The 27,781-nt window shown below is 31.3% G+C and overlaps 1 protein-coding gene across 9 annotated transcripts in view; it reads right to left on the reverse strand.

The window, feature by feature from the left end:
- Window positions 1-27,781, reverse strand: part of Ten-m (teneurin transmembrane protein Ten-m) — a 579,656-nt gene that overhangs the window by 429,598 nt on the left and 122,277 nt on the right. The window lies entirely within an intron of this gene.

Genomic DNA, 27,781 nt, shown 5'->3' on the forward strand with positions numbered 1-27,781 from the left:
AGTGAAGTGATGGATTCATATTTCATCCAGTGTTACATATCGACGAATATAGAGACGAAAATGGCCAAAACCTGCTCAAAATCATCACCACGTTCTTGTTTTAGATTAATAGTAGGCAAATGCGGCACCCACTTGGAACAGAGCTTTCTCATAGTTAAATGCTCATGCAATATAAAACCAAAGCGATATTTTGATATCTTTACGATGTTATGGATTTTTTAAAATATTTTCTGGTATTACCACTTCACCAATTTTTTAAAATATAAATTAGATTTAATTTACGTTATATGTAAGGGCTTACATTAGACTAAAATTATATATAATTATATATATTATTATATAGATATATATCTATATATATATATATATATATATATATATATATATATATATATATATATATATCTATATATATATATATATATATATATATATATATATATATATATATATATATATATATATATCTATATATATATATATATATATATATATATATATGTTATTCTAAAAATTATTTCTGTTATTGTCAAAATATTTTTATAAGGAGATAAATATGTAGTAGATATATAGTGGTGGAGGTAAATAATTTATTTTAACTAAAATGTGTATGTATAAACAAAACACATGTTTTAGAATTTGAGAAACTATTCAGAAAAAATTGCCTGATGTTAACATAAAAAATTAATGCCCTTCAATTTTAATGAGAATAAAAAATATATGCGAAACAAGCAACTACCAATATCACTACACAATAATAAAAGTAAACAGACTACGTTGAAGTCAAAATGAAAGAAAGGTGCTCGAATGTTCAACTAACGAAGGCTCTGCAAGTAAAACCAACTTTTTGATATGGCAGCGATAATATTGTGGTTAAGCCGGCTTGGTATCGCAGTGGTAAAGGCGACAGGACGGTCCACCTACTGTTGCGATAGTCACGGCTTCGAATCTAGCTGGGCCTGGTCGTAAATTTATGTTTGTGATTGTTTAATATTTGTAATTGTCCTAGGCAAGAGTTTAAAATCCGACAAGGAAAATGATCCCAGTCACGCCAGTAACTAGACTGGGTAAGACCGGATGTCTTTTGGGATGATTTCTAAGTTGGCCACTCGCCAGTCGGTAGGCTTAATGCCGAGGACCGTGGTTCGACGCCCACGTTAAACAGTAGGTCCAGTACAGATAAATCCTCATTGGTAAAAGGAGGCTTTAAAATATACACAAAAATATTGTGGTTAGAGGTGTGCCATCTGAAAGGTGATTCCTCGGCAGTTTCTAATTCCTTGATGTACTATAAGACTATTGTGGTACACTATTTTGAAAATAATTAGCCTTGAGTTTAGGCACTTCATAGTTTAAATAGTTTATCATTAATTAATTTAAAAGGACCCATGTTTAAACAATTTAAAATTTCCCCACGTATAAATCTAATTGAGTATCTATTACTATTTACTAGAATTAGGTACAAGTAAAAATGGGGCTCATAAATATAATGACGCTATAAAAAATAGAGGTTTCTAAAGGAAATATTTCGTTCTTTTATTATTTTGCAATTATCAGTTTTAGCTTCATATATAAAAAATTTATATGATAAACAATTAGCTGCGTTTAAAAATCAAAAGGCTGAAACGTAATGTATTTAACGAGGGATGCGTAATTCCTCAAGTATAATCAGCGAAATACCTTGGAATCGATTTCGATAGAAACGTCATTTTAGCCAAAAAGTTGAACAGTCCAGATTCAGAATTAAACAATTGTACTGGTTAGTCCAAGACATTGATTTATCAGCCAAGAAAAAAGAGATTATTTGAACTTACGTAGTGCAAATATGGAGTTGCACTAATTAATCAAATCGACTAATATTCCAAAACTGCCAAAATACATCCCTACATAACCAACGAAAAACTATGCTATCGCCTTGAGCAACAATATTAAATCCAGGCAACGTAGAAGCAAAAGAGATAGTGGACAACAAGAAAAAACTCAGAAGATTGAAGCGAAAGAATCACAAGAACTTGTATAAAGTATATAATTGTTACTATTAATCTTAGTTTATGTTAGTCTATTTTTATATCAGTTTGGGAAATATATACTGACGTATTTCTTCCTGAATTTGTTTACGCGTAAATTGATCTGAGTACAAATGAAAAGTAACCCTAACTTTATATATATTTATATATAAAAAACATAAAAAGTTTTAAAAAATACTTTTTATTTACTTTAGAAGGTGATCCAAGCAAAATAAAATAATATAAATTTATATTATTTTATTTTATTTTATGCAAGACCAGCGGTGTATATAGAAATAGATAAACTTAAATACAGAGAGAAAGAGAAAGAAATGGAAACCAATATTTTTATGTAAATTGAATAAATGTTTTGAATATTTAATTACTGACATTAACATGTTAATATTATACTATATTGGTTTATATTAAATACGTCGACAGCGTTTTCTGTATTATTTTCATTAGTAGTTAAAATAAATTTACTTTTAATACAAGATCCGAGTCCAAAACTGATTTGTAACACCCTATTCGACGCGACTCGCCGTCCGGGAACCGTACCGATTCGGCGTTATAATCGTCTTAATCCCGACCAAAAATGGAAGGGAATTCTCGTAAAACAAACGACGCGTTTATGAAACAGAAAACGAGCGCTCAAAACACGACATTAAAAAAACACTCGGCGCTTAATTGGGCCATCAAACTCCAATATTTATCGGACATCAGCCGTTCCAATCGCCCTCCTCCTCCCCCCGCTCCGCCCCGTCCGCCCGTCACGGTCTTTTAAAATCCGAATTCCGACGAATTGAATTAATTATTCTTAATTGTCGCCGATGAGGTCTGCCCTCGGATACACCAAACCATGAAATTGGAAATGGGTTTTGGACGAGGTCGTTTCTAAATTGATGCTGAAGCGGTTGCGTTTTGGTCAAATGAGCTGTTGAGAATGGGCGGCTGCTACTGATGAGGACATTAGTGGGATATTTAATTGGTTCTGGTTCGGTTCTTGCGGTCGCTCTGTTTTCTGATCGATTATTTCCTGGTTCTTTTTGTTAATTTCCGTGACTGTGTCATCATTTATGTGTAGGCAATATGAAGACGACTAAATATCGAAAGACCTCACATCTCATTAGTACAAGCAGCAGTTTACAAATAATTACTGTTTTCTTGTATAGCCGTAAAGATGGTAATTTCGTTTTGATAAATTTTTAAAGCCTTCTTCTCGACAATTAGGAATTACCTGCACTACATTAGTTTACCGAAATGCTACTGAAGAGAAGTAAAGATGTAAGTAGAATCCAGATAATAGGGAAATAAACAAGATAAGATTGGTTAAGTTTATTCATAACTAATTATACGGTTATATTCTCGCTTACTTCTTATTTTGATAAATAAGCTTGTGAACATTTGACGCAATCGCGAACAAAATAACAAAACACTTGTTTCTGCTGGTAATGGAGGAAATGGTAATGGTGTGGTAGAGTAACGACAAATTGAGTTATTAATCTCATTAATTATTTCTTACTATACTATATTTTATTTGTACAATATTCCTTTGAAAGATCAAAGATCAAGATATATCAAACAGTGTTACGTATAAATTGACTTTGTTTCTGATTTATATATATATATACTATTATATATTTATCTTTCTACATTTTATATATTTTTTCTTTCTTACTATATACTATGTTCAATTATTTGATTTAGATTAGAATTTTTTGTAAGCCAAGGCCAAATTGAACTAAAAGTCAGCAACATTGCAATATTTCGACGTCACAAATATTCATGATGCATTACTAAAAAAAACTTTGAATAGACTTTACGGAAGTTGGCAGATTTCCCAAATGGAATTTATTTAAAGAAAAATTCTGTATTATTCCTATATCTCTATAATTTTTCCGATAGTTTATGTTATATTACCATTCGGATGTAACCAAAGAGCCATTCTTGTGTTATAAATGATTAACTTTGACATTGTTATATATATATATATATATATATATATATATATATATATATATATATAAGAATAAGAGATACAGATTCCACTTACTTCATAATCATAATCCCGTATTGGTTTCAAAACATGTTGGTAAAGCAAAAGCTTATTTTATACAGACAGTGCTGAATATCTGCCCAATAACCAGTAAATTTTTGTATCTCAGCTTGAGTTATTCACATGTTTTATCAACATGTTGCTTACACCTCAGTTTAGCGTCCAGATTGATTTATATAAACTGGCTTGTGCTTGATTGTTTTGTTGGCGAAATCAGTATGCAATGATTTATTCTGAGTCATTTTGATACGCCATTTTTTTATACAACATTGTATATCGGCAATAGCTGTGTGTAACTTTTCGGTTGATTCAGTGATGTTATCTACAATGGCTAGGATTAGTACAATGTCAAGCAAATGTAGCAATATTTTCATTGAATATAGGCAAGTTCCGAATGTATAGCAGATAAAAACAGGGTTCCAATATACTTTCCTTTGGCACATCTGCTTAGTTAACATTTTAATGAAAAATTTAAATAGTTTTGTCCATTTTAAAGGCAAGTACTGCAGGTTATTTGATTTTACTTTAGAACATATCTATCGTTTTGTCATCCAATGAACACAACATATATCAATAGTAAATATATTTGGAAGATAATGTAGATTTTATCATTTTTGAGCGAATATTTACCAAGAACCTCAAAGAGATATTATGTTTGTGTAAATTTTAGTACTTATATATATATATATATATATATATATATATATATATATATATATATATATATATATATAAGAATAAGAGATACAGATTCCACTTACGATATACTTCTTTGTGGGATTAAAGAGCTCATCAGCGTTTCCGACCGAGCAAACGTCAACGATTTAAGCCTCTCTTATTCGACAATTCGCCCTCTGACTCGTCGTCAAAGGGCCCCCAATCGCGCTGATTACGTAAACGCACCGACATGTCACTCGTCAGACGATATTCAGCCTGGCCAGGTATCTATAAATAATTTAATCGGATTGCCCCGGCGAATTATGGCCGGCCAGAGTCATCAGAGGGCGCCTTATCGCCGAGTTGCGTCCTCGAACAGATGCCATATATTGTACCTGCGATTCGGTCTTCCCGATGATCCTAATGGAATATTCGAAAAATTGTAAGCTGCTGTTTTATCCACTGGCAATTCTGTTGACGCCATTATTGTACTCTGCTTTTAAGTGGTAAGAATCTTGCATTCAATGTGTTTATATTGACTAATCATCAGGATTGGATGAACTTGTTATAAAATAGTCTATTCCATTTTGATCAAAGAATGTCTTGACTTAATTTTTTGTCTTTCTTCAAGCACAAAACTTTAAGAAGAAGCGTCAAGAGAATGTTTAATGTATTTTGCAAGAAACTTTTCACAATACTGTTGATGATTTGATGCCTTGAGTTCGGCCAAAATACAATAATAAGAGATCTGATGATGTTGAAAGTTCATCTTACCGTAATTCCGTAAATTCCGCCTTATCCGTAATAGTTAATACCAGCGAATATGATCATTAACAAACGCGTTGTTTTAATATGTTTAAGTTTATATAAGTTATTCTATTAGATTCTTCTGCTAAACTCCTTATTCATTCATCACTACTAAACGTATATTTCCTAAGCTATTTTTTCCTAAGCAAGAACTCAACTGTTTTAGGTTAAGAATCAGGCTACATATCATAAATATAAGTACTAAAATTTACACAAACACAATATCTCCTTAAGGTTCTTGGTAAATATTCGCTCAAAAATTATAAAATCTACATTATCTTCCAAATATATTTATTATTGATATATGTTGTGTTCATTGGATGACAAAACGATAGATATGTTCTAAAGTAAAATCAAATAACCTGCAGTACTTGCCTTTAAAATGGACAAAACTATTTAAATTTTTAACATTAAAATGTTAACTAAGCAGGTGTGCCAAAGGAAAGTATATTGGAACCCTGTTTTAACAGCTATACATTCAGAACTTGCCTATATTCAATGAAAATATTGCTACATTTGCTTGCCATTGTACTAATCCTAGCCATTGTAGATAACATCACTGAATCAACCGAAAAGTTACACACAGCTATTGCCGATATACAATGTTGTATAAAAAAATGGCGTATCAAAATGAATCATAATAAATCATTGCATGCTGATTTCACCAACAAAACAATCAAGCATAAGCCAGTTTATATAAATCAATCTGGACGCTAAACTGAGGTGTAAGCAACATGTTGATAAAACATGTGAATAACTCAAGCTGAGATACAAAAATGTACTAGTTATTGGGCAGATATTCAGCACTGTCTGTATAAAATAAGCTTTTGCTTTGAAACCAATACGGAATTATGATGCTCAACTCTGGGGTTATACCTGCCAACGCAATAGAAATTTCATACAAAGATAGACAAAATAATAAAAGCTATTATTGATGCTCCATGGTATCGATAGCGTTACTATAGGACTATACCCAAAGACATGAACAGTAGCTCCGTCAGCACATCATTGTTGAAGTTTTCCAGTTTCTAGATAATGATGCCTTAGTCAGAAAGGTATAGAGAGTGAAACAATTTGATTCAGTCCAGCAAAGTTATTAGTAAAACTCATTGCACATTAGACCAAAGTGTCTATCGCAGAATATGTACTTTGTAATTTCAAACTGTAGCAAGTTACGATAAAAACAAATAGCTTATTAATGTAAATTTACTAGATTGCTATAATAAATAATAATTAAAAACATTATTAGGCGTAATATCTTCATTGATTTATTCATTTGATGAACAGTGCTTCTTTGATATGTACTAGTTTAATCTATTGTGAAGGCTTTAATGGTACTTTAACTGTAACAATCATTGGCCTTTTCGTTCTTACGTAACCGTCACTCAAATAGATTTTTTTCATGCTAATAAACACGATTCCTTTAAATTTGTTGCTGCCCACGCAGCGTTCCTAATTGTGGCGGTCAGGAATTAGGTCCACCGCCATCGAAGGCTAATCGAACGCCATTTGCATTCCCGGCAGCACGCGAGCCGATTTGCTGCCTCGCCGTTGCCGTCGCAGAAATCCCGCTCTACCGACCCGATTTATTACACTTCCACGTACGTATCTTCGACGTTTCCCGTTACAAAACGTGATAATAACGTACGCCCGGTTCTTCTTCGGGCAGGATAAGAGATTGTGCGGTGTCGGCACAGGTCGGCTGCGACACGAACGTCGTCGATCAGGACCAGCGCCCCGTTGACAAGTCGTGACAACGTCGCGTGACTGGCACGAGGCCCAGTTTCCGTATTAAATTCCTGATTATCGCAGGAATTGTGTAGGAAATACAGTGAGAATTGCGTTGGAGCGAAAAAAAGTAATTTTTCTTTGTCGCCGGAATGCTGGCTGATAGGAAAAAATATGCCCGGGCCGGCGGTCACGTCGCCTCGACAAAAAGGGGGCGGCTCGCGCGGCGTTGTCACGTCTTACCCGATTTCCGATAAAATCTTTTATAAACCATATAAATTAGTTTTAAAGGATTTTTTAAATTTGAAGCTTATAATCGGTGCAATATATTTAATTCAAAATATTGTCCATTGATAGCCGCTTCTTTTTCCCATCTTTCAGGCAACTTACGGATTCTATATCGAAAGAACGATGTACGTTTTGTGTCCATCCATAAACGGAACCATTTTTAGTATCTTCGTAAGTGAAGCGTTGCTTAGATAGGTCACGACTCGTATGTCCGACAAGTAGTACCTCCCATTTTAATGTTTCCTAGTATGTTTTTACTCATTTTACGTTTTCTCTCAAACTGAAGGACAATATTTCTGTGTATTTACTCGTATTTTGGCTGTTTTTCGCGCAGTAATATACTTCTTTATACCTTTTACAAACATTATCTGTTCCGTCATTTCGATGTATATATTCGGTATTTTACTGTAATTTTAAATGAGTAATTTTTACTTTATTTATTTTTTATACTTTCAAAGGTTATTTTTCCAGGTTGTTCCAGGTTCAAAGGTAATAAGTTGTCTGTCGTTATTTAATGGTATAATTTTACACAAAATCGTTATTATATTCATTGTTAATTGTTTAATTCTTGAACTTGTTCTTATTATGTAGATATAGAGTTCTAAACGAATTCATGTGTAGACAGCCATACATCTGCTTTGATTTTACATTGTTGCTCTAACATTGCTTTTACTTTATACATAACCATGTTTCTTTAACATCTCATATTGTCGTTTTTTTTAGCATAATTTTTTTTTGTTTCTTAACTACGGAAATCAAGTGTTTATATTCTTTATGAAGTTATGTTCTTTCAATATTGTCTATTCATATTGTGTGAGATGACGGCAGCTTTCAACTGACTGTATTCTATATATATATAATAATAATAATCAAGTCACCTTTTCGAAATTAAGTAAAAAAGCTGAAATATACCATCTTAGTATTGTACTAATTTTAATAACTGTAGATGAATTAACATTAAACTTCATTAATTGGATCTACAATATTATCAAGAAATCACCTTAGTCTGTGAGAAATAAAATTAACAACATATCATTTATAGCATGGTCGTAAAATTATGTTTATGACATTTTAATATTCGTGATTGCAAAAGTACAAAATCCGACAAGGAAAATGATCCCAGTCACGCCAGTAACCAGGCTAGGTAAGACCGGAGGTCTTCTGGGAGGATTTCTAAGTTTTACGACGTTAAACAGTAGGTCCAGTCCAGATAAACTATCGTAAGTAAAAAGGAGACTTTAAAACAGAAAAAATATCATTTATATGTTTTAATAGTTAGTGATAAACGACATCAGCTTACCGGCCGAATGGGATTGAATTTGCCACTTACCTGAAAATTAAAAAAAGTATATTAGTAAGCGATTCTTGTCTATATGTTTATAAATATAGGTATAATATTTTCATACATTAATAAAACTTTTAGTAAAAACTGACAGATAACGCAGGAAACATTGCCAAATTTTCATAGAATAGTTGACACCAGAAAATCGATTACATGTAAAGGCACATTATTTCAAAAAATTATTGCGGTTTTCAATTACTGTGACTTAGTTCAACGAAAATTTTCACGATGTTCATAAATAACCATCAAAAAATCGTTAGCCACCGAAAAAAATACCGATATTTAAAAAAATATTTTTAATAGAAATCAAAAATAGCGAAATACTGGCCTGAAAAAATATATATTATTTCTAAATTTCTTAACAAGTAGTAATATTTTGGCAAACCTTTAGAATTAAGTAGCAATTTTAAAGGATTGTTAAAAATAATATTTAATTTTTTCTGAAGAAATATATTGATATATCGGGCAAAAAAATATTAATATTTCATTCAGAAAATATCGATATATCGATATTTTTTCTGCATCCCTAGAGTGGAGTAGCTCAAATAAAATCAAGGTAGTAAAAAAATAAATGTCATTATTTCAAAAACTAAATGCTATAAATATGTTTCAAATAAAAGTATATGGGTTCGAACTTCATATGTATTAGTTTAATTTCGGTCTAGAGCTATATCATCTAAAAAATTCACAAGAAAAAAACACAAAAATCACCATCATTACCCCAAATTTGCTATAAATATATTTGCAACATAACTCTAACCAAAATTCAGAAATTCGAAAAAGAGAAAACGTAAAATACCACAAAATATAGCCAAGGAATCTCATTTGTACATACCGAAAAATATATCGATATTTAAAAAAATATTTTTAATAGAAAACAAAAATAGCGAAATACTGGCCTGAAAAATATATAAATATCGATATTTAAAAAAATATTTTTAATAGAAAACAAAAATAGCGAAATACTGGCCTGAAAAAATATATATTATTTCTAATTATATTTTGGCAAACCTTTAGAATTAAGTATCAATTTTAAAGGATTGTTAAAAATAATAATTAATTGTTTCTGAAGAAATATATCGATATATCGGGTGAAAAAATATCGATATATCGATATTTTTTCTGCATCCCTAGTGTGGAATAGCTCAAATAAAATCAAGGTAGTAAAAAAATAAATGTCATTATTTCAAAAACTAAATGCAGAAATCCAGAAATTCGAAAAAAAAGTAAAATGCCACAAAAAATAGCGAACGAATCTCATTTGATTTATACCACTCCACCAAAAGTGTAATAGCTTTGAGGAACCGCTGCAAAAGCCACGGTTTATGTAGATGCTGGCAAATATAACAGCGGTGGCTGTGGGGCCGTATTTTACAGTCCAAAATTATTGATACTAAAATTTTTAATGAACACGTGATATATTATGAAGCACTCATTCCGCGATTATGATATTATAAATTAAATTTTATGGATATTGTTCTGTGGAGTCGTAAACTTTCGACCAAAACCGAAATGCTGCATCAGTCTCTGGCCTCGTTTATAATTTTATACGTAAAATTCATTAAACTCACCTTAAAAGTATTTTCAAACGGATTTTATTTACTGTAATTAGTAAAATAAGAAGAAAACCCATCGTAAATACAACACCACAATACACACGTCTCGTTAGGTTACAGTCGAATTGTCAACGATTAACTCAATAGTTTAATATTGCAGCCGGTTTATTGGAATAGTTGGCCGTGGAGGCAAATGTTTGGAATATTTAAAAAAAAATCCGTCAAGTATCCAGCTTTAAAATTTAGGGGAAGTAGGTGTAGTCTATCATTAAATACATATAATAAATATTACCTAATAAGGTAATGTCCATTAACATATATTTATTATAGAGTAATATACTACATATATTAATATAAATTATAGTAATGCACAATACAAACACAGTGAACTAATTTTGAAAGACTTTTATAAACATAAAATACTATTGTATATTATAATTTTATTTTTCAAAGTACTAGATACTTTTTTTTTAAGTTTTTCCATCTTACGTAACAATCAGACAGTGCAATGTCTGGGGAGTAAGGTGAATAAGACGAAACGTCCCTTTTAGCATTCCAATGTAGATTTCCCTTCATCTTTAACAGTATAGTTATAACTATATTTTATCAATTGCACTGAAATATATACTTTTCATAATCATCAAAAAATTATTCACTCTTTCTTAAGGATAATCACAAATGTTAAACAACCACAAACATAAATTTACAACCCACAAATTTACCCAGCAGGATTCGAACCCGTGACTATCGCAACAGTAGGAGGACTGTCCTGTCGCCTTTACCATAGCGCCAACCAAGCCGGCTAATCCATAAATTGATAAGAAGTTTAACAACGGCATTAATGGTGATGGACACGTCATCAAGCTTATTGCTATCCTGTTTCTCAAGCATTATCGATGTGCTGGTATTGACTGAGATTTATTGTATGAAGAAATATTATTTTTAAACCGTCAGCTAATAAATTAAGCGCCTATTATCATAATTTTATTATATATCTCTCCGTTTTGGGCCTAATCAATAGCAATTTCGACATCACCCGCTTGAAACATCAAGATGGCGTTAGCAGTATTTGTACAAGCTTTCGCGAGACGGATTTAATCAATTTAGTTATTTGCTAATAAGATTACGGCCAAGGAGTTCATTAGTAGGAAACGTCGTAGTCGGGAGAAACTTCATTGTCGTTTTATTTCGCAGTTTGTCCAACTTGTAGCTACAAAACGAACAAAGTTTTGTGATTTTTATGTTTCAGTCTACATTTAATTAACTTGTAAGCAGTATATTTATATTGAAAATGCTGTGAACATGTCAAAAGACGATGTCATGTTTGAACCCACAATATTCACCAGACCTAGTTACATTTGATTATCACTCTTTTGAACACACAATGTTCTGAAATCACGAATGTGAATGAATCTTATAAATAACTATGGGTTACACTATAACTGATCTAAAATTAATTTTATGACAATAGTGCCATTTGTTTAAATATTTAAATTAAAAAATCTTAATTAAAGCAAAATAGACAATACTTTCTTCAGATTTTATAAAACCGTAATTATTCCATTTCCATTCGGTTATATTTATAATTTTACATACATTTTAAATTTCATATTAATCAATTATCCCGAAAGTAAAATTATTTTCTAGCCACTCTTTCTTAAATACAATATTAATATATTAATAAAATTTATTATAAAACTACATTTACTTCCCCTGCCTAATATTCAATTATAAACCCTAAAAGTATTGTTTTTCTGGGCATCATTTCGATAAGACATCATAATTTTTTCCCCGACATCAAACATCTCTAAAAAATGCGTTTGATTTTATAGAAGGCACCTATATTTCTTGTCATTTGTAATGTTTGTTTCAACGACTATTTGATTATTTAAACATGTTTTTTGTATTATATCAATTATTAAAATCCATCGATAACGCACAGCGTTACTATAATTTTTAATAAGTGTCAAATTGTTGACATACAAAAAAAAAACGAGATGTTTTCAGGTGAACAATACCTCGATTTCTGTCTCCTTTAGGGGACGGGCGACTTGATTAATATGGGAATTAAAAAATGGGTCAATGTTTTCAGTATTTACTATATTAAAGGATGTGATTTTGACAATCGGTTTAGGTGGGCGTGTGTACGCTTGGTGAATTTTTGGAAAGAAATTGAAAGCTAGTGAAAATTTAATTGAATTTCCTTTGTGTGTTTTCTATTGTGGTTTAAGTGTTCGTGAACTGTAGTAATGCACAATTTTAGGTTATAAACAGCAGTGATTTTTTGAACAGTTGAGAAGAGAAGAGGTGAGTGATCATTTTAGTTTCTAATTTATGATTAAGCCAAATAGTATTTATGGAATCATAGGGTAATATTAAAGGATAAACATCATATTTTGATGTATATTTCTTATTATTATAATTAAGTTTTATATAGTTTTGCCTTTACACGGTTTTATATTACTTCAGCTTTTTATGTCATCAGTAATGACATAACTAAGGACATATTTTTGTTTTTTATAACAATAATTCTGCTTTTTTCTTGTGGTAGTTTTAAGTAAATAATTTTAAATAATTATTTCAATCTATTAAACATTTTTCTTTATCTTGTAATGCAATTTTTTAAATTCTTTAGCGGCCTGTTAAAAAAATCTTTATGCATACAAATATATTATAATATTGTAAGCATTTCTCATCTTTATTGGGATTAATTTCTATCATATTACATTATAGTAATTTTATACACTAATTTTTTTTTCGGTAACCGGGTAAATATTTTATTTTTAAGGTGTGTTTTTAACTGTTTTAACAATGTAATTTTCGTCCTTTTAGTGTTGGTTTATTATGCATATTACTTAATAATTGTTTTAATTATAACGAACATATGTTTATTTAAATCTATTTTCTTATAATGTATATACTTTTGAATTTGAAATTGATTGTCAATAGTATCAATACTATTAGCTTTTCCTTTATTGCAGTTTTAATATAATGAATTTGTTTTTTTTGGCTTGATAATTTCGCATATATAATATATCTTAGTGGATTTATTTTATATGATATAATTAGATACGAATTTTGCATTTTGCAGAATAATTTTCTGCTAAAAATTAAATAAGCTGTAATCAAAAAATTTTTATGTAGCTAGGTATCATTGAACAAGGCAGTGACTTTTTAATTATAGAATTGCAATTTTTATAACAGTATTACTCTTCTTCATTTTCTTTTAATACTTGATGGATTTTTCATGCATACTATCTCTTTTTTTATAGTCAAAATTCTTATTTATGGTGTATATATCGTCAAAATTATAAACATATTATTATTTGTTCTCTATTTATAAATTTAGTTTTTTATAATAAGAATCTTAGTGGATTTATTTTATATGATATAATTACATACAAATTTTGCATTTTGCAGAATCATTTTCTGCTAAATATTAAATAACCTGTAATAAAATTTTGTATATAGCTAGGTATCGTTGAACAAAGCAGTGACTTTTTAATTATAGAATTGCAATTTTTATAACAGTATTACTCTTCTTCATTTTCTTTTAATACTTGTTGGATTTTTCATGCATATTTTGCTTTTTTTATAGTCAAACTTTTTATTTGTAGTGTAATAAATAATAGTAATAAATTTGGTTTTATATAGTGATGATAGTGTTTACTTATCATATATAATATATTTTAGTTATTATAATTTTACATGGTGTTACTATGCAAATGTTTTACCTGCTATTATGTTACGTGAAGTTGGTAATGATTAGACTGTATATTTATTTATAATTTAACCATTTTTGGGTGAGTCTATTAAATAAAGCAAAGTTTTTTTAACGGTTTTAAGAGGTTGTTAAGTTTTTAATTTTGAGCTATTGCTGACGCATTGATTATTTTGTGGTATATACTGGTTGCTTGTTATTTAAATTGTATGTATATTTAATATTTATTTTCATCACTGGTTATATACTTTTGCTTTGAATATTTGATTACTGAAATGAGATATTTGCTTTGGTCAATTTGTCAATAAAGAAGAGAAGAGTTTTCAAGAATCTCAGCTACCAGTAATCAAAATATAATCAGATTTCGATGGAAAAATTCGTTCAACATAACTGTTATCCTTGAATCAGAAAAATAAGATCGAATTTCGTTATTAAAAATAGAAAAATGAACATTTCTGCAATATTAAAGCTAATAAAAACGTAGGATTGACAATCAAAGCTCCGGCATCCAATTAAAAAAGAAATCCGACCCATTGCGTGTGTTGCTGGATTAAGCTTTCTGCACACAGGAGCTAAATAACGTCAGGACCGAGACATCGGAGACTACGAGAACGAGAGCGACCGCGAGACAAAGGAGGAGATATAAAAAAATATGAAAGAGAGCAAAAAAAAAAAGAATAAAAGTGGTGCCGACGTTTCGGGAACATCACTTTATCACGGCCGTCACAGTTATTAAAAATAATACAGCGACCATTTATCAGGACGTGTTCGGTACGTCCCCGGGACCAATTCTCTTGGCACCAGCTTATTACCCCACCATAGAAAATAAATCTAAACCGTCCTCGTTGACGTAACCGTGGCGTTCCGGGGCCCTATCTTACCTACGTCCTCATTTCGCACACACACACACTCGCACGTAGAGGAGAAGGAGGAGGAAGAGCCCGCGCGTCTATGTTGGATTATATTTTATCCTTTCAAGATGCCGGGAATATATTTCCGACGTTTCTTCGCCCGCGTCCCGAGAATTCCTAGTTTCGCGACAATAAATATCCCCGGAAATGGGGACTTTTTAATTTACTGATACGGTATGCAAGTGTTTAAAATAGATCTATATATAAAACGTAAAACATGGAGTATATATAAGACATATATTTTATTAAAATTGGTTTTTGGACTAGATCCATTATCATTCCAGATTATTGTTTATTTAAGTTGTTGTATATTAGACGGCACTGGGTATATTTGCAGCTAAGTTCAAGTTGAAGCCTCATTGAAACTGGCTTCATTTTTCAGTGTGTTAAAATGTCCGAATATATCCTATTTACGGAAAGATTTACTTTTTTTGCTTCAATCTGAAGAAAAAGACGGCTAAGGATCACAGAATGCTGTGTGATGCTTCTGGCAACCATGATCTGTTGATTTCAACATATGAATACTGGTTTAGATATTTTAAAAGTGGTGACTTTGATACACTTTTGAAGGCTGGACAGGTAACAACATTTGAAGACGAGGATTTGAAGACATTATTCGATGATGCAAAATTTTTGAGAGCAATGCAATAAACTATTTTTCAACCATATGAAGAACATGGAAATTATCCAAATGCTTAGGAAAAACCCTTCTAGATATATTTTCAGATCTAGATAATCTGGAAACTGTCTGCCAGCGTATTTAGGTCCCAGAGCTGGACAAAATACATGCTTTGCTGTAAGCTTTTGAATTATTTGCCTCTCATCTGATGTGATGATTTCTGGTAACCAACGCATCTTATATCCTAGATTTAATTTAACTACAATCTATGTATTTGCATTTCAATTATGTATTTTATTAACAAACAATTTAAATACTGCCCAACCCTGTTAGGTCCTATGTAGAATGAGCAAGCTTATTGGTCTTTAGAAAGGTCCTTTTTATGAATGAGTTCAGTGTTAAAGTGCATGTTGTACTCAAAAAGGACGACCAAAAGTGTCGTTCGATGGATTTTGCTACAAATTTTTACTAACTAACATGTTGGTTATCATTTGAGTCTTCACAGTCTGTATATCACTTCTACATCTGAAGTCATTCCATTACGATTTTGTTATAAACTATGCATATAAACATTTTGAGTTATTCAATTAGTTAAAATAAAAAGACGTATTAAATAATTATCTTGAATTGATGTAACAAACAACCTATCACTTTTATAGTAGTAATTCTGTTTCTATTCCCTTTCTCAATAATTCTCTAATCATCTATGGAATGCCCTATGTTGAAAAGTTCTCTTTACGTCAGAGCTAACATGATACATCATTGAAACATTATTAATATTTTAATAGAATAATAATTCCTAATAATAAAGCAATATATTTTTAGATTAGTTGATTTACCATATAATTATTATTTCATAATAATTGTATTGTTATGAATTGAAAGCTTTTAGCGATCTGTCATCAAAAATGGTGACGAATATATTTTTACACTTTATATATTTTCAATATTAAAATTTAGTTATTTAGACAATGTTATATAATTTTAAACTTGTAGAAACTATGAAGTGCATTTACAGATGCACAGATTTACTTTCGTTAATTTTTATTTCCCAGATTTTATTTATATTATCAGTAGCCGGTTGTAATTGTCTCCGACAGCAAGAATCGCAGTATCATCAGCAAATGTAGCCACAGGGATATTTTTAACCGACTGGTATATATATTTTTAATGTATGTTCGCTGATTTCTTCGTCAATTACGGACCGATTTTCAACATTCTTCTTTTATTCGAAAGAGTGCACGTTCGAGGTAGTCTTGTTGCAAACAAATCAGGATCTGTTGCTCGGTTCAAAATTTTCACATATTTTTTATCTAAAATAATCAGATATGTGTTTATAATGTTATTACTAAACTACTAGTAACCTAAACAATGCAAAAATAATAATTCAATATTGTAAATAGATCAGTTGTTACTAAGAAAGAGGTTTAGGTAGGTATTAAGCGAAATTGTGTGTATATAGTAGAATATAAAATAGGTGTAGTTGATAAGTTAAATAAGGTTTTTGTTTATTTTTATTTAGTTATTATAACGATTGGTATGTACATATTTTATTTTAAAACGTTTTTCTTTCTGCTAAAGTAAGTTCCTTGTTTATTTTTTGAAGTCAGTTTTGGCCTAATACACTTCCTTGTGACGTACCTGCTTTAGCTGCTTTATTGTATAGTAGGATTTCTCTTGTTTCACTCTAAACATTTTCTGTAGGTTATAACCAAAATCATCATACGTTATCCTTATCGATAGCTTAAGCTACCCCTATTAATGTAGCTGAATATACCATATTGCCTTCATAGGCAGCAATTGCTAGTGACAATGTTTCTCAACGTCTGTTTCACAGTTAAAGCTGTCCTTTTATGATAGATATTCTTATATTGCCGTTGAATTATTTCAAGTCCAATATATGTTAACCAAAATATTAGTACCTGTATCCGGTTGTATGCCGAACAGCATGGGCAAAATTATCTCAAAAGATAATTGCCATAATGAAACATACTCGGGTAAATAATTGTTTTTCCGTTCCCCATTTTGTCCGAGATCCCGTAGGTGGATGGAGGCCGGAACGACCTGTGTTTACCGTGGACGAAAGGAGAGGTCCTCTGTCCTTTGCCGCTGTCAATTCGGGCAATGTTTTAATACCGGCTTTCGAGGGATGTTCTCGGCCAGGGGTCGTTTACTTTGGGGAAGATGCGATTAGAATTTTACACCTGGATCAACCGGGTTTACCTTAGCCTGGGGAGGCGGGCATCGGAGGGGCTTTCGGGCTTTATTGCCGATTGTTTTATTAATCCCAACAATGTATACACCGTTTTGTCGATGGTAGATAATAAAAAGAGCATACATCCATTCGGTATACCTCATTTTCTTCAACTCTATTTAATTTTAAAACAAATTAATTATTTAACAGGTCAATTGAAAAGTGCGCGGCCTGACACATAGATGGCGTTACTAGTATTAAATCCATATGTTTTTCAGTTAGCTCTAAGCATCAAAAGATGCGTGTATAAATTTGAGAGCTTTCAGACCATTAGTTTGTGAATTATACCATTTTGAGTAAAGCAACTTTTGTTATTGTGGAACAAATGTATAAAAAGGAATTTCGCGTGTTGATAAAATATTGCTTTTTGAAGGGAAAAAATACAGTTGAAGAAAAAACTTGGCTTGATGCCGAGTTTCCGGCTACTGCTCCAGGAAAATTAACCATCAAGTATTGGTATGCTATGTCTAGACGTGGTGAAATGAGCACCGAAGACGGTGAACGCAGTGGATGCCCAAAAGAGGTTGTTACCGAAGAAACAACAAACACACAACATTAAACATCCATAAAATGATTTTAGATGACCGTAAATTGAAACTGAGTGAAATAGTAGACTCTAAAGATATCAAATGAGCGTGTACATCATATCATTCACGAATATTTGAGTATAGATAAGCTCTGTGCAAAGTGGGTACCCAGCGAGCTCACTTTTGACCAAAATCAACGACGAGTTGATAATTTCGAACAGTGTTTGAAGATCATCAAGCGTAATAAACCCGACTTCTTGCGTCGATATGTAACAGTGGATGAAACATCATGGCTCAATCATGTCACTCCGAAATCCAATCGACGGTCATCCGAGTGGACTGCACACGATGAACCTGCTCCAAAGCTTGGGAGAACGCAACAGTCGGCTGACAAGTTTATGACGTCTGTATTTTGGGATGCGCATAGAATAATTTTCATTGACTACCTTGAAAAAGGAAGGACCATCAACAGCGACTATTAGATAACATTATTAGACCGTTTGAAGGACGAAATCGCCGATAAACGGCCGCATCTGAAATATTCTCCAGATCTGGCCACCAGAGACTATTTCCTGTTCTCAGATTTCAAAGAATGCTCGCTGGGAAGAAATTTTCGTCGAATGAAGAAGTGATAGATAAAACTGAGGCCTATTTTGAAACAAAGGACAAATCGTACTACAAAAATGTTTTCTACTTTCTACGTCAAATTATTAAATTAATAATATTTAGAAATCAGATTAGAGATAAATAATAATAAGCACATAATAATAAGCAGAATAGTACGCAAAAAATTAATAAAAATAAATATATAAAAACAATAAACAATAAGCAGGTATAATTACTTAATAATATTGTACTGACATAACTGATACTGGCATATTTTATTAAAACCCACATTGTATGTTTTATCTTGAGACTTTATTCCTAATTTGCTGGATGATGTGAATCGATATCAATTATGTAGTCATCATTGGTCATTGCTGCCTTCTATCAACCATCCAAAGAATCCAATAGCCTTTCGATTTACACACTAGCTCTTGATTTACACCAACTTGTAATACCACTTATAGTACCTATAACTCTTGCCCAGGCATTAAAATATTTTGTGTCACCATTGCTCATAAAATACTGAATTAATTAGGTAATTAATTATATGTAAAGTATAATTATCGAAATATCGAGGTAAATAACACTGTTGATAACATTCGGCATTTGGCCTCATTTTTTTTTGTTTGTTGTTGCATATGTGTCCCTAATAATGTTCTTTTTTCAGTTACCAAATAATATAGAAATAAGATGTTAATATATTTAAATTATAATATAACAAATTATATATTTAATATAATGTGATGAGTTTAGTCGAACATATGTGCATGATGTCATGTGTATTGTGGTAAACAGAAATATCAAACATTTCTAACAATCCTTAAGTACTTAAGTAATTCGCAGGATTCTTAATATATTAAATCATGTCAAATGCACATTTTGTTAAGTACTTGAGGTATTGAAATTGCGCTGGATTATCAGATTGTAAGGTTTTTGTTAAAATAAACTTCAAAATTATAATTTGCGCAGGTTATTTACCCTAGTATTACAACGTAATTTGACACAAAACGGGGTAAACTATTTCGTTCAGCAGAAATGATAAATGTTTAAGAAAATCAAACACCCATCATCAACTGTATATAACTTAAGGTTTTCTTTTTGTTGTACTTGCTATCGATTATGTAAAACAAATACTTTAGCAACCCTGTCAAATATTATATCTTTATTTTTAAATTATCATCATAAAATGTTTCGGTAGATTTGCCGTTGATTCAATCTTGTCTTAGCTTATTGTCTTATTCAAATTATTGTCTTATTGTCTTACTCAAATTCGTTTTAGCAAATATATGGCATTTGATTTCAATAATACTATTCCTACAGTTCCCATCAGGCAATTGTGCTACTATTGGGTACTCTTTGGAGCTATTACCTGAACTCTTTAATTATCCTACAAAGTATGATGATATATTTAAATGATATTCTACAATATTCTACCACATTTTATGGTTCGTGTATCTATACTATAAAAGTTCTAGTATTCTTTTTGAAATTATGATTACAGGTACATTCACATAGTAATCATTATCGATGAATCAATTCTTATAATCCCAGTTCAATTGATTCATTCATCTTTTCTCTCCATTGGTAGCACAAAAACCAATTTTTAAATTGTGAAATATTCGATAAATTGTCCCAATAAAATCGAAGCGCCCTAATTAGTTCTAAATTTGCAATGCAGAATTAATTGATGATTAGGAAAAGGAAAGTGACGTCAATGTTTTGTTGTCTGATAAAATATTATTAATCTCACTTTTAAATCTAGAATAAATGTATTTTTAATGTTCCTTTATGGTATATTGTTATTACAAAACAATATTTTTGTGATTCTTTATTACATTCATCTGGCCTATTCGTGTTTTTGTGAAAATATAGTTAATTTCATGTCGCAAGACTTTATGATTTTACTGGAGTATCTCCATGAACCCCTAAGTTAACGCCTAGACTCCGCTAAGTGCTCAAATATTGCCAATTCCACTTCTTCGCTTATATAATGGACTGGAGGACGTGAATAGTTTCGTAACACCTCGTAACCCCTCTTCGGCCTGTAATGTATACGGGTTTAACCGAGGGGGTTCTGACACGACCACAAAAGACGACACAACTTTAAACAATATCTGACGGACGCAGGCGGCAGGATTCAGTATGGATTACATGACCATGTACCGCTATTAAATTCTAAAGAGAAATTTCAGATGGAACCGAGAGGGATGCGTATTACCGACTCGCCGAAGGAGTAACTCGACACGGAATATGGGCGAGGAGAGAGACGGTGGTCGCGGGTGGGTAAATGGATATGGTGCGGTTGGTGCAGGTGGTTTTTTTGTATATGTACAAGGCGAGTAGTTTTTTGTGTGACGCTGCTTAGATTACAGTGAAATTATTCGAGCAATTTTTTCAGTTCTTTCTATGTTTCTTCGTATGTGAAAAGCTATTTTAGTGAGAGTAGAGGCGACTTGTTGAACGACCATGCCAGACGACATTGAATATTTAAATTAGCGCTGGGAACTATCAGCTAAAAGCAGTCGAAACAGTTGAAAGAAATATAGTCCCTCGAATAAAACAGCCAATGTACGTCATGAACACCGTCATATTCAGTTTGTGAAATTGTAAAATTCCTTGCAAACTCGGATCATTTTCTATCTCATTTTACTAACTGGTATTACTCCAGTTAAGAAGAGACGGTATGAAGTCTGATACATCCGAACATGTGAACTCTGTCTATAGGATTCGGTTTAGTGTTGGTACTGGTCGACACCATTGTCATATGACAATGTAACAGGTCAATCGAAAAGTCCCCGGCCTACCATAGTAAAACATATGTTTTTAGCAAAATTAGTTTTTTTTATTCAACATAATTCCCTGATTATAGCGACCATTCAACTTTTCGATACGATATTTGTAGTACGATTTGTCCTTTGCTCCAAAATAGCCCTCTGTTTCGGCGATCACCTCTTCATTCGACGAAAATTTCTTCCTAGCGAACATTTTTTTGAGATCTGAGAACAGGAAATAGTCACGTGGGGCCACATCCGGAGAATACGGTGGATGAGGAAGCAATTCGAACATTCAAAGTCATTTTGTGGATTTTTTAAATGTTTTTGTTTTAAACTTGACATACCAATCCTTGATGGTTGATTTTCCTGGGGCAGCATCCGGAAATTTGTCATCAAGCCAAGTTTTTGCTTCAACTGTACTTTTTCCCTTCAAAAAGAAATATTTTATCAACACGCGAAATAATGATCAGATAACGACAGGCAAATGAAAATAACAGGGTTTGTAAAGAATTTTATGCTGAATCGAATGGTGGTATACTGATTTTTATACAACCTTTGTGTTAAAAGTTACACAATGAAAAGTGTTTTTTTCAAAAAATGAGTAGATTTCCGTTTATGTGGCATAACTTTAAAACCATAAATTCTAAACCAATTTAATATGGATTTTCGTTTGTTTCACCCTAAAATATATGTAATTTGAGAGTTTTAACTGAATGCGAGAGGTAAAAAATTTTGGTACATTTTCCATACATATAGTCGTGAAAATTTGAGATTTTTGCCCATTTCAAAGGTTTTTGTTGTCATTTCTGTTCAGGTAACGACAGGAGAATGAAAATGACAGGGTTTGTAAAGAATTTTATGCTGAATCGAATGGTGGTATACTAATTTTTATACAACCTTTGGGTTAAAAGTTACACAATGAAAAGTGTATTTTCAAAAAATGAGTAGATTTCCCTTTGTGTCGCATAACTTCAAAACTATAAATTCTACATGAATTTAATATTGATTTTCGTTTGTTCTACCCCAAAATACATGTACTTTAAGAGTTTTAACTGAATGCGAGAGGTAAAAAATTTTGGTGCATTTTCCATAGTCGTGAAAATTTGCGATTCTTGCCCATTTCAAAGATTTTTGTTGTCATTTCTGTTCAGGTAACGACAGGCGAATGAAAATGACAGGGTTTGTAAAGAATTTTATGCTGAATCAAATGGTGGTATACTGATTTTTATACAACCTTTGGGTTAAAAGTTACACATTGAAAAATGTATTTTCAAAAAATGAGTAGATTTCCCTTTGTGTCGCATAACTTCAAAACTATAAATTCTACATGAATTTAATATTGATTTTCGTTTGTTCTACCCCAAAATACATGTACTTTAAGAGTTTTAACTGAATGCGAGAGGTAAAAAATTTTGGTGCATTTTCCATACATATAGTCGTGAAAATTTGCGATTCTTGCCCATTTCAAAGATTTTTGTTGTCATTTCTGTTCAGGTAACGACAGGCGAATGAAAATAACAGGGTTTGTAAAGAATTTTATGCTGAATCGAATGGTGGTATACTGATTTTTATACAACCTTTGGGTTAAAAGTTACACATTGAAAAATGTATTTTCAAAAAATGAGTATATTTCCCTTTATGCGGTATAACTCCAAAACTATAAATTCTACATCAATTTAATATGGATTTTCCTTTGTTTCACCCCAAAATACATGTACTTTGAGAGTTATAACTCAATGCGAGAGGTAAAAAATTTTGGTACATTTTCCATACATATAGTCGTGAAAAATTACGATTTTTGTCCATTTTAAAGATTTTTGCTGTCATTTCTGTTCAGAATGAAAATTACAGAGTTTGTAAAGAATTTTATGCTGAATCAAATGGTGGTATACTGATTTTTATACAACCTTTGGGTTAAAAGTTACCCATTGAAAAATGTATTTTCAAAATATGAGTATATTTCCCTTTATGCGGTATAACTCCAAAACTATAAATTCTACATCAATTTAATATGGATTTTCGTTTGTTTTACCCCAAAATACATGTACTTTGAGAGTTTGAACTTAATGCGGGAGGTAAAAAATTTTGGTACATTTGCCATACATATAGTCGTGAAAATTTGCTATTTTTGCCCATTTTAAAGATTTTTGTTGTCATTTCTGTTCAAATAATGACAGGCGAATGAAAATTACAGGGTTTGTAAAGAATTTTATGCTGAATAGAATGGTGGTATACTGATTTTTATACAACCTTTGTGTTAAAAGTTATACACTGAAAAATGTATTTTCAAAAAATGAGTAGATTTCCCTTTATGCGGTATAACTCCAAAACTATAAATTCTACATTTATTTAATATGGATTTTCGTTTGTTCTACCCCAAAATACATGTACTTTAAGAGTTTTAACTGAATGCGAGAGGTAAAAAATTTTGGTGCATTTTCCATACATATAGTCGTGAAAATTTGCTATTTTTGCCCATTTCAAAGATTTTTGTTGTCATTTCTGTTCAGGTAACGACAGGCGAATGAAAATAACAGGGTTTGTAAAGAATTTTATGCTGAATCGAATGGTGGTATACTGATTTTTATACAACCTTTGGGTTAAAAGTTACACATTGAAAAATGTATTTTCAAAAAATGAGTATATTTCCCTTTATGCGGTATAACTCCAAAACTATAAATTCTACATCAATTTAATATGGATTTTCCTTTGTTTCACCCCAAAATACATGTACTTTGAGAGTTATAACTCAATGCGAGAGGTAAAAAATTTTGGTACATTTTCCATACATATAGTCGTGAAAAATTACGATTTTTGTCCATTTTAAAGATTTTTGCTGTCATTTCTGTTCAGAATGAAAATTACAGAGTTTGTAAAGAATTTTATGCTGAATCAAATGGTGGTATACTGATTTTTATACAACCTTTGGGTTAAAAGTTACCCATTGAAAAATGTATTTTCAAAATATGAGTATATTTCCCTTTATGCGGTATAACTCCAAAACTATAAATTCTACATCAATTTAATATGGATTTTCGTTTGTTTTACCCCAAAATACATGTACTTTGAGAGTTTGAACTTAATGCGGGAGGTAAAAAATTTTGGTACATTTTCCATACATATAGTCGTGAAAATTTGCTATTTTTGCCCATTTTAAAGATTTTTGTTGTCATTTCTGTTCAAATAATGACAGGCGAATGAAAATTACAGGGTTTGTAAAGAATTTTATGCTGAATAGAATGGTGGTATACTGATTTTTATACAACCTTTGTGTTAAAAGTTATACACTGAAAAATGTATTTTCAAAAAATGAGTATATTTCCCTTTATGCGGTATAACTCCAAAACTATAAATTCTACATTTATTTAATATGGATTTTCGTTTGTTCTACCCCAAAATACATGTACTTTGAGAGTTTTAACTGAATGCGAGAGGTAAAAAATTTTGGTACATTTTCCATACATATAGTCGTGAAAAATTACGATTTTTGCCCATTCTAAAGATTTTTGTTGTCATTTCTGTTCAGATAATGACAGGCGAATGAAAATTATAGGGTTTGTAAAGAATTTTATGCTGAATCGAATGGTGGTATACTGATTTTTATACAACCTTTGGGTTAAAAGTTACACAATGAAAAGTAAATTTTCAAAAAATTAGTAGATTTCCCTTTATGTCGCATAACTTCAAAACTATAAATTCTACATCAATTTAATATGGATTTTCGTTTGTTTCACCCCAAAATACATGCATTTTTATCCATTTTTTTCGCAATATCAAAAGTTACTTCACTCAAAATGCTATAATTCACAAAGTAATGATCCGACAGCTGTCAAATTTATACACGCATCTTTTGAGGGTTAGGGCTAACTAAGAAACATATGGATTTAATTCTAGTAACCTACATTCTATTCTCCTATTCTCTAACCTACAAACTATTGTGGTTTTTTAATTAACTCTAGTTTCCTAGTCCTTCATTAAATATGCATTAAATGTACCATAATGGTAAAATAATTTATGTTTTTTTGTTTCATCACTTTATTTGCGTTAGTATTTTTGTATGTCATAGTCAATATAAACAAAAACTTAAATTTGGTGCGACAACGTTGCATTATACATTTTGATGACGTTTATTAGTTGTTTTATTGGAAGGAATATAATCGATAGTCAAAAAGTGGTTGAGTGAAAATAGTAATTACTATCTGAGTCAAACTTATGCTTGAACTCTTTTGCTCATTCATAATAACAGACAATGACTTACAAATTCTTTCCCATGTTAATTTAAGAATCAACAGACAAAAGGGCGGAGACATCAGAGATCGGTACATTTTTAACTGGCAAGTGGCAGTGTAAAAAATCGAATAGAATAGCGATCCCAAATACGATTCTTCGCATTAATATTTTAAAAGTATCAATGGCGTGAAATAACAGACGAATGTGTGAGGTGAATATGTATAACTTCTCGTACTAATTTTGAGAAACCATAGAAAAAATATGATAGCTGGATTATATCATTTTCCAAAGAAAAGTTTCATTTTGAATGATATAAAATTATTTTCATATGCTATATGTTTGAATTGATTGTACAGAGCAGTGGAGTAATGTCCCCCAGATATTTTGTCGTATATTCTCAATCAATCTTTATCAACCTTTTAACTACCGAGCCCTTTTTAAAACAAAATAATGATTTCATTTATCATTTAAAAAATATTATTCCTTGAAACTTCAACGACAGAAACACTAAAAAGATTCAAAAACTCATTAAAAAAACCTAATAGTAATTTGATAATATAAATTCAATGAATAGTATTTTATTATTTATCAATAAAACTGTTGTTCTTTTTCATATTATCGGTTGTTCGTTATTCGCATAAATTAGGCACATCATTTTTAATTTTAGAACTGAAACTGGTTGAATCAAACAATCTATAGTAAAAAGTAGTCAATACTAAACAGTCGATAGTCGTGTTCAGTTATATAGAGTTGTATTTAGAAGTGTAGATTTTATCCGTATATATATATATATATATATATATATATATATATATATATATATATATATATATATATATATATATATATATATATGAAATAATAAGTTAGTTTATTACATGAACCAAAAACGTTATATTCTCCTCGGCATTTAGAACAATTGGCGACATAAAAGGTCTGTTTATTGTTATAATAAAACCGTACCGGAATTTTCTGAGGTCGTTTCGTTGTAAGTGCCCTAAAACAATCGTCCCCGAGGACTCGGAATTTCACTAAGCCAACCCCCGTAGGGAACTAAAAATAACCATCCAGCTGTTCACGGCCATTAAGACCTTCTTCGGGGCGTAGCGTATGCATTCGGGGGATCCCTTTCCGCAAAAATAGTCTATGCAAAATGTTCGAGACGTTATGCAGTAAAAATCTGACCTTAGAGGCGCGCGCGCTTCTCGCCCTTTCGGCTTCGGGATAGTTGCATGTCGACATAACTATTACGCCATCGAGGGCGAGGTGGGTAGGAAGGGAAGGTTTGCTCGAGATAAGATCGGATCGACTGGGGGTGATTTCCCCGTTGCGAAACGCATTTGAACGTTGAAAGAACGATTTTATAAATACCTGGGGGTTGGTTGGGATAAGGGGTCGATTAATACACGAGGAAATATAAACACCCTTTAAGGTACAAGCTATTTGGAATGCAAACAGAAAGTCTTATTTCGAATAAAGCTAAATGCAGTTTTAAAACAATAAAATTCATCATTCTCTATCCCCCTTGGTAGGCGTTAGAGACTATGTTTTTAGAATTATGTGGAAACTATGTAGAGGTCCGAGATTTCATCAAAATTTATTCAGCATTTATCATACCAATTTTACATACTTAACTTTTCATGTAATCCTAGAAAGATAATTATAATTTATATATATTTTGATTAATACACACAATATA

Source organism: Rhynchophorus ferrugineus, unplaced genomic scaffold (assembly GCF_030347505.1).
Source record: "Rhynchophorus ferrugineus isolate W39M unplaced genomic scaffold, kcgeb_rfMv2 rfM11, whole genome shotgun sequence".
Lineage (NCBI taxonomy): Eukaryota > Metazoa > Arthropoda > Insecta > Coleoptera > Curculionidae > Rhynchophorus > Rhynchophorus ferrugineus.